Source organism: Epinephelus moara, chromosome 8 (assembly GCF_006386435.1).
Source record: "Epinephelus moara isolate mb chromosome 8, YSFRI_EMoa_1.0, whole genome shotgun sequence".
Classification (NCBI taxonomy): domain Eukaryota; kingdom Metazoa; phylum Chordata; class Actinopteri; order Perciformes; family Serranidae; genus Epinephelus; species Epinephelus moara.
The window spans coordinates 19,286,861-19,295,606 of record NC_065513.1 but is presented as its reverse complement, the minus strand read 5'-3'; the positions used below and the strand labels follow the sequence as shown (position 1 = coordinate 19,295,606).

General features: G+C 39.8%; 1 protein-coding gene across 2 annotated transcripts in view; it reads right to left on the bottom strand.

The window, feature by feature from the left end:
• The window catches only part of LOC126394877 (EGF-like repeat and discoidin I-like domain-containing protein 3), a 142,730-nt gene that overhangs the window by 41,636 nt on the left and 92,348 nt on the right, over positions 1 to 8,746 (bottom strand). The window lies entirely within an intron of this gene.

The window sequence follows — 8,746 nt, the reverse complement described above, 5'->3', positions numbered from 1 at the left end:
GCGCACCTCGGTCTGCCAAACTACCAAACTGAGCGCGCCTCGGGTTGCGCTGCTCGAAACTAGCTCTGCGCGGGGTTCGCCGCCCTGCGCCACCCTGCGCTGCGCCGGGAAACTAGAGCACTTTGTCTTAAAGTTACACATTATTAAAGGCAGGGCAGCTTTAAGTGACAGGCTGTCTGCGAGGCATAGCTACAGTCTTTAAGTCAGATTCACCCCTCTCTCCTTTACAGCTCCTCCCTCTTGTCCAAATATGGTCATTTCTGGCTCCAAAAATCCTCGATGGTGACAGCCAAAATGTCAAACTAAAGGCTTCAAAATCCATCCATTGTTTTTATGCAGTGTATGATTTTGAAACATTCTTGTTTGATTGACATGAGTCTCAGCTTATTACGCTCACGTAGTGATGATTGTTGCTTCCTCCCACTCTCCATCCATGCACACATGTCTTTGGCCAGTTTGAATAATCCACCTCCAATTAAAGTATGGCAGCAAGCCTCAGAGACTGACAGTATGAGCGATGTTACACATGCCACATGCCTTTTTCCACAGCCTATGTCTTAAACCCCTCGTTGCTGGTCTACTACAAAACTGCCTCAGTCTCCCTGTAATTCTGGTGAACTAAAAAATGAGAGAAGTCTCTGGAGTTATTTTCTTATTTCTCTTAAGGGCCAGTGACAGCTGACGACAGCTCACTTCACTGTGACAACATGAAGAAGCCTGTGGTTACTCTCACACTGCACACACACTGCCTACTTTATTTACTTATTTATTTATTTTACAGTGGATATTAATATTGATACAAAAAGTAGGACAGGATAACACAAGGCAATTTCAGTTTCATAATACTGTAACACACTCGTGATAGTCTGTGACAAATGAGATAAAGTAAATAAACGGTGATGACTATTATTCATTAATCATTTTGGCACTACACTCACAACAAGCTGCTTCATTTTCAGGGGAAAAAAACACTCTTTGGCTCATCTATCTCACCCTCTGACAAAATATAAAAACACAGCTGTCTAGTCTTCCATAGCTGCAGAACAGAAGGGCAGCAATAATACAGTACTGAGTGAGTGTTAAGCAAAGGACCATTAACCTGAAATGGCCAAACCTAAGGAAAGAAATGCAGACTAAAACAGAATTTAAATTACTCCTATGAATTGGAGGAGTATGGCTCAAGGTCGCATATATTCTTCCCGTTCTGTTTTTTTGAGATACTGCATTCTAGACAACAAAAAAACTTAATGTGATGTTGCAAACAAACAAGACTATATTTCAGTTTAATGCTTGTGAAATTGAAGTCAGTTTCTCTGTAAGAACATGAACCATTTTAAAGCCAATCCACGAGAAATGGAAGTCTGACTTCACTGACAATGACTCCACATTCAGGATGGTATTCCGGGGGCTTGAGCTCATTTTCCGGTGCAGGGATGTTGGCATTACTATGAAATAAGGCAATTTACAAGTAAAATATTTGAGAGTGTAAGCTCAAACATAGCTCACTAAGTCATAAACTCCTTTTCTGTTAATGAAAAAAAAAAACTGTAAGCTGTGTCTCCTGAGGACATTAGGTATTAGAGCACCAGCTCGCACAGATCCAGCACAAGAAAAGAACTGTTTATGTTCACCGACCTTGTCTGAACTGTCAAAAACTAATGGAGTAATGAATAATAATTCTATTGCAGTGTTGATTTCCTTTCTAATGTACATTTGTAGTGACATGAGTCAATAACACATACTTTTCCACATACTTAAACCAGCATATCAAGTTAATTATACATAAGGACCCCTCTTAGAGGCTCAGAGCCGCTATGACCCACTCTTTCTCATTCACAGCAGTTCTTCGCTCTTCTCAGTTTTCTCCATAGAGATAGATACTTCTCGCACTAATTAGAAGCCCTGTCACTAAAAGGTCACTGAGGGGGTAATTGGGGTGATCCTTCACATTTTTAATGACCACTCAGAAACATACGTCTGTCACCTCAGCGCTAATAGTGATGCATTTATTTGTTTGAGTAAGGCTTCGTTGGCAACATCCTCCAAGGGCAGACCTTCGTCTGCAGACTTATATGTGTCAGGTGGAAGTAAAACACCTCAGTGTGAGAGACAGTACACCTAACATGCTTAAATTACAAACAAATATTACACTGAGAATTACAGATTACACCACAACAAATTTAGCACCTAACTATGTATGACCCCGAAAAAGTTTGTTTTTTGATATACTGTCTTCCTGTGACTATAGCTGTTTCACAAAATTGCCATTATTCTTTAATACATTGTGCAGTTGAACTCAAATTTTGATGACAGGGGCATAGATGAACTCACTTACACGCCCATCACTCAGTGGTCACTAAACCACATCAAACACAGTCCATCTTCATACCAAAATTGTGATTAATGCTTTTATTCCCCCAAAATTAGCATGATTGTCTACTACTTTGTGTTTTGCAACCTATTGTTGGTCGGCACAGTGGTGCAGTAGTTAGTACTGTCACCTCACAGCAAGAGGGTTCCTGGTTTGAACCCAGGGTTGAGGGTTCGAATTCCGAGGCGGGGGAGTCCTTCTGTGCAGTTTGCACAGACGGGGCACTGGGTTTTCTCCGTGTACTCCAGCTTCCTCCCACAGTCCAAAGACATGCAGGTTAATTGGTGACTCTAAATTGGCCGTAGGTGTGAATGTGAGTGTGAATGGTTGTCCGTCTTGTGATACTCTGGTGACCTGTCCAGGGTGTACCCTGCCTCTCACCCAGTGTCAGCTGGGATAGGCTCTAGCCCCCCGCGGCCCCTAACAGGATCAGTGGTTATGGGAAATAAATGAATGAATGAACCCTAACCCTCTCCTCTAAATTATGTTTGTATATTACTAAACTGTTTTCATATTTACATTGTAATGAGAACATAATCACTGCTTGGATTGTGAGGCAATATTTCTTTAAGTTAATGAAACACCATATTTAGGTTTCCACTCTGGTTTTGCAGGGAGGGGGTGGGGATGGATGGTGGACACACAAAGTGCAGGACTGTAAAACCAGAATTCCAGATATTTATCAAGACTCCTGTGTTAGGTTAAGGCAGGGGTCAGTAAACATTACCATCTATGAGCCATTTTTGGCTAAAAAATCTTTTTGGAGCTGCAACACATATTTGTGCCTTTTAGTGATGGCAATACAGCCTATTTAATCTAAATGAGCCTAAAAACATTCCTAATATGTCTAAGTTTTCATTAATATGTCTTACAACAAAATAGCTACTCTGCGGTGGGCTATTTATGATTATTTGGTACTTAAACTTTGCAGCAAACTAATCTGTCCACTCACTATGAAATTCTTTGTTTTCCTCTGAGACATTTTTTTAAATTTGGAATCAATAGCTAGCCTCACTCAGGAGACCCAAGACTAGCCATCACTATTAAGATTCGGCAGATTTTAGGAAAAGGCGCCAGCCTGTAGATGTATGACACACATAGATGACAAGATTTTAATCTTTTTTTTTTCATTCAGTGTATGGGCCACACATTTACTGTATGGAAAATGTAAGAATCACTTTAGGGCTACAACAGTGATAAATAAAATCTGTGTTTAAAAGTAACTGTTATTCATTTCTATATATTTTTTGTCAAAGCCACAGGGAGCTGCTGGAGAAGGGCTGCAGGTTGCCTATCTCTGGGTTAAGACAACAAAAGCATTTTGGTCATGGTAAGGGAAAGAATGTGCTTTGGGTTAAATGTTCATAACAAAGGTAACAAGAAAAAAATACAATGCTGTCGTCACCATATAAGTTGATAGTGTATTGCTAGATTGCATTCTTAGGAAAACAAATAAAAATGTTGTCACTGAATATTCTGCTGATACATTAAGTGCCAACATTTTAGCAACTTGCCAGGTATGTTAATCCACAACATTTTCTCATTATGTTATTAGAAACGGTGATTTGCTCTGCATTATGTTTCCTTTAAAAACATATTTGCTGTTTCAAATCTGTTGTATATAAACGTAATTTCTACAAGACAGGGCTGATATTTTGATGCAAAACTTCATTCAGGTGCTGAATAACAATGTTTTAGTGAAAAAAAGAAAAAAAAATTACAGAATTACGTGTCCTTAGCCGACAAGTCTGTGAGAGCTACAAGGAACATTGTCGAAGACAGACTTTAAAATGAACTCTTACCCTCTCACCATTTCACCCTTCCTCGCTTCTCCTAAAACAAACAGTGTATTGTGCTCTGGGTGAAATGTATGAGTCTCCAAAGAAAAGAACCTCTACATCAAATAATCTCTGTTCTCTCACTTTATTTTGGAACACAAAGAAAGCATCACTTGTTTGCATGGTGTGATTTAACCTGTTTTCCCTCAGAAAAACACTCGCATGCTGTGAGAAAATATTCAGTGTGTAACCATCGGCAACATCCTGGAACTGATTATGTCCTGTAGCAGTCATTCACACACCACCTTCAGGGACAAAACATCTTTGAAGCACGTGTTTGGAAATGTTTTTCCACATTAATTTTTAAGAAATGATCAATAAGGTCATGGGACTATTGATTTCCCATTGGGCCTTTGAGATCAAAGGTACAGTATAGTAATGACTATTTATCGTGCTTATAACAAGGCAGATCTGACGTTACAGTGAATAAAGACACAGGTTGTGTTAATGTGCAGAGAATCTCGGTATTAACATTGTTTTTGTTCTTTGGATTTATGCTTTCATCCAGACTTAGAGCACAGAAATCCATGTCAGAAGCAAATCTGAGTCATGCACTCTAACTAGGGCTGACATGTTAATGTATGGACAGAAAATTAATTAACTATTGAAATAATCAACCAATAATTTCAGTAATTTTTCAAGCAAAACTGACATAAATTCTCTGGTTCCAGATGTGAGGATTTGCAGTTTCTTTTCATCGTGTATAACAGGATTTATTGTTGGTCTGACAAAACAAACACTTTGAGTATGTCACCATGGGCTCTTGGGAATTAAAGCCAGCATTTAAAACTATCCCTAACATTATAAATAATAAAGAAAATGATCAACTGTATAATCATTGTTAAAAAAATTCTTGTGGCCCTAATCGTGACTGAAAATTTACTTAATTCATTCATAATTCTTCCTCTCAAATACTTACAGTGCAGCTGTCAGGGACCACTTATCTTATATTATATCAGAACCTTAAGGGCCTCTGCTAAACAATAAGGAAGAACATCAAATAACCTTTTTTATATTTTCCATTAAATTCTCTCCAGAGCTCATTAAGCCTCATTTAAACAGGCAAAAACACATTTAGTTGCAGCTACAGTGGTGAAAATGTAACTGACTACTCCAACGTCTGTATATTACCAAGATCACTGGTACAATTACCAAATATAATCATAGCAATGAGCCAGACCTCACAAGCACATGCATACAAAAGGTCAGGAGCATATAGTCAGAAAAAAAACCTCTGATGATTACACACTGAGATCAAAACTGTTCAGGGAATTGCGGCAGCACTGTAACAATTACACTGTCCTGTGTCCTTGAAGCTACCAAAGAGCCCTGTGGCACTGTTGTATAAAAAAGGCATATGAACACACACACACACACGAAAACACATATTCAAAGAGCCTCATCCTTTTTATCCTTCTAATTTGTTGCTCTTTTACCATACATTTTACTACACACGTGCATATTAAAACTACATATTTTGGCTGATCTATATGATGTTTGGTAATTCAACCGTATGGTCTTTATATTGCATCTAACCACAGTCACACACCAGAGAAAGTTTGTACTACTGGTGACTCATTGTAAGAGTGGCCACTCAACCAATATCCTTCAAAGAGCACGGTGTAAAAATACTCCAGACCATGTCACAACCTCACAGTAATAGGCAGTGATATGCAATCATTGTGTTTGGTCAAAGGGGCATTGCAAACGTTAAAAGGATTTGAAATGGTCTGCACAAAAAGCCCAGGTCTGAAACGGCACTAAGACATTGTGGCAGCACCAGGAATAGGCAGCCCCACCAACCACCTGTCAGAGAGTTTTACCTGAGAAGAGGTGGTCACAACTGTCAGACAGCTGTTAGAGAGTAATGAATTACTCAGAGCAGACATCTGTTTCTAGCTCAGAGTGCTGCAATAAGTTTTGGTGGGAAATTTGATAGCGTTCAGTCAAAACTAGAATTACCGCCTTGCAGTCGTATGCCTCCGCGCACCACTCAAGTTGCACTTAAAGTTTACGGCTATGTCTGCGAAAACATGGATGCTTCATCCACATCTTCACCCCCAGGCAGCACAGAAGATCTTCACAATCAGCACTCAAGATAAGTGTCACCAATTGAGTATCTGACCAAATGTCTCCCCTTCAATTCTTGAGTTATAACATTGAATAATGGCCAGAAGGTGTTTTTGCGTAACATTATGATGTCACAGTGAAGTTGACCTTTGACCTTTTGGATATAAAACATCATCACTTTATCATTTTAGACATTTGTGTGAAATGATGTCACAATTAACACATGAATTCTTGAATTATGGCCAAAAACATGTTTTGTGAGGTCACAGTGACCTTGACCTTTGACCTATGACCACCAAAATCTCCCTTGTCTAAGTGGACGTTTGTGCCAAAGTTGAGGAAACTTCCTCGAGGCATTCTTGAGATATTGTGTTCACAAGGATGGGATGGACAATGGGATGAGGGGACGGACAGATTTACCAACAACTCAAAAGCATAATACCTCCAGCCACGGCATAAAAATGTTGTTCAAGAAAGCAGAATAACACTTTCTGCTCCATGGTGTCTGTATCCAAAAGTTGTATTCAAGTGCTAACAATAACAGTCATGCTGAGATTATAAAACACATTGTGGGAAGGCATTTGTCAGGGTCAGGTGTCAAACTCATAACAGACTGTAGAGCTGAATTTTTTATGTTTACACTGGAATGAAAATAAAAAAAGCTTCCCAGACAGACACAGGATTGGAGTCTAAGCAAAGTGTGTATGTGTATATATATATATATAAGTCAGAACACACAAACTGACTGATGGAGATCTGCATCAAAACATTTTGTCATTAACCGTTTAGCTCCCATTAAATTATGTATAGACCCTCTTATCCTTCACAAGTGATTTGGATTGTTTCATTCTTCCAGCGCAGCCGGCTGGGGCTATATTTTGCTGATATTGGTCAGACCGGCAGCATATTTCCCTTGAGTGTTCAAATGCAATTTTATGTGTGAGCTAGTCGTGGTGAGGCTGTGGAAAACTGATATTCTCACAGTACAGTAGATGTGTGAACAGTCGCGAGCTCAACACACCAACCGACATTAACACAAACAAAAACATATACAGTGAATTCAGGCTTCGTCTGCACTTCTATCATGTATTATTTAAAGTACGTTGGCCCTGTAGTTGATCTGAAAGAGCTGACACTGGCTGACATCCAAAGACACGCACTGCACCAGAGAAACCCTCGCGAATAGCCAGACAAATCTGATCCCGACTCTGATAGGGTTGTCATACAGTATGTCACTATAACCTGTTTCACATGACAGACATGCACACGCAGTCACGCCACATCACTCCGCACTACAAAAGCACACCGCTGACTCCTTAGCATAATCCCAAAACACTGACATGACTGTACACCTCTGTACTCACGTCCCAATTATCCAGGCCCTCTGTAGAAACACACAATGCCTACAGCATCCCGCGCAACATCCCACGTGGCATCATTAAAGTCAAACAAACCGCCTGAATGTTTTATGTCCCGCTCTCCTCAGCCTCTCCATGTGCCAGGCTCCTTTTCTCTCACTCATGTCGGCTGTTTCTTTGACTCGCTCTCTCTCTCGCTTTGATTTTTTTTACAATTTATTTTTTGCCCTGTTACTATTCTCTTGTTGTTAGGTACAGCTTCACTTTCTCCATTACGCTGTAGTATGTGATTCTATTATATTTGTTCACGGTTCACTGTCCGTGTATCATGTATCTGATAACAGCACACGTCAAAGGTTGCTGTCAGCATTTCTGTCATAACAGAAGTCACTCAGGAGAAATAGAAACGTAACAAAGCTGGACTGGACTTATATGGGGACATTAATATATCATAGCAACACATGTGTTCTATATGCCACAGCAGTTTCAGCTCAGGGTCACGGTGTATGACTATTACTTCTTTACACAGCAGATCAGATCACTTCAGGATGACTTTGCGTGATATTTTCCGAAACTGTCACTACAGTATATCCACATCATGGCATGAAACTGATCATGTCCTTCCTCTTCAGCAGCTCTGAATCATGTCAATCAAACATGAATCTAGGCTTTGTCACTGCTTTACCTATTTCTCACCACAAATGTTTTCAGAAACATATTTTAGTGTACTGTTTAGCTGTAAAATGAGAACCCAGATGCCATGTTGGAAGTAGTTGACCAAAAAACTGAGCATTGACTACCGGCTTGGCCAACCTTGCCATTTTACAGCTAAACAGTACACTAAAATATGAAAACATCTGAATCTTGATTTATATTTGATCAGCGCTGCCTAGTTGACAGTTTGACTGCAGTTCACGAGCAGTGATTGACATGATCGACAGCTGCATTAGAGACTCCTCAGCTGTGACTGGTTGCTTTCTTTCACATGCAGTAAGGTCATTAGAAATGCACAAGTCAATGGAGTAGGTGGAGGAGTACAGAGACAGATTCTCATCTAATCAGACCTGCAACATGTCGGTACCTAGGCTTAAAGATCTCTAACAGTGCAC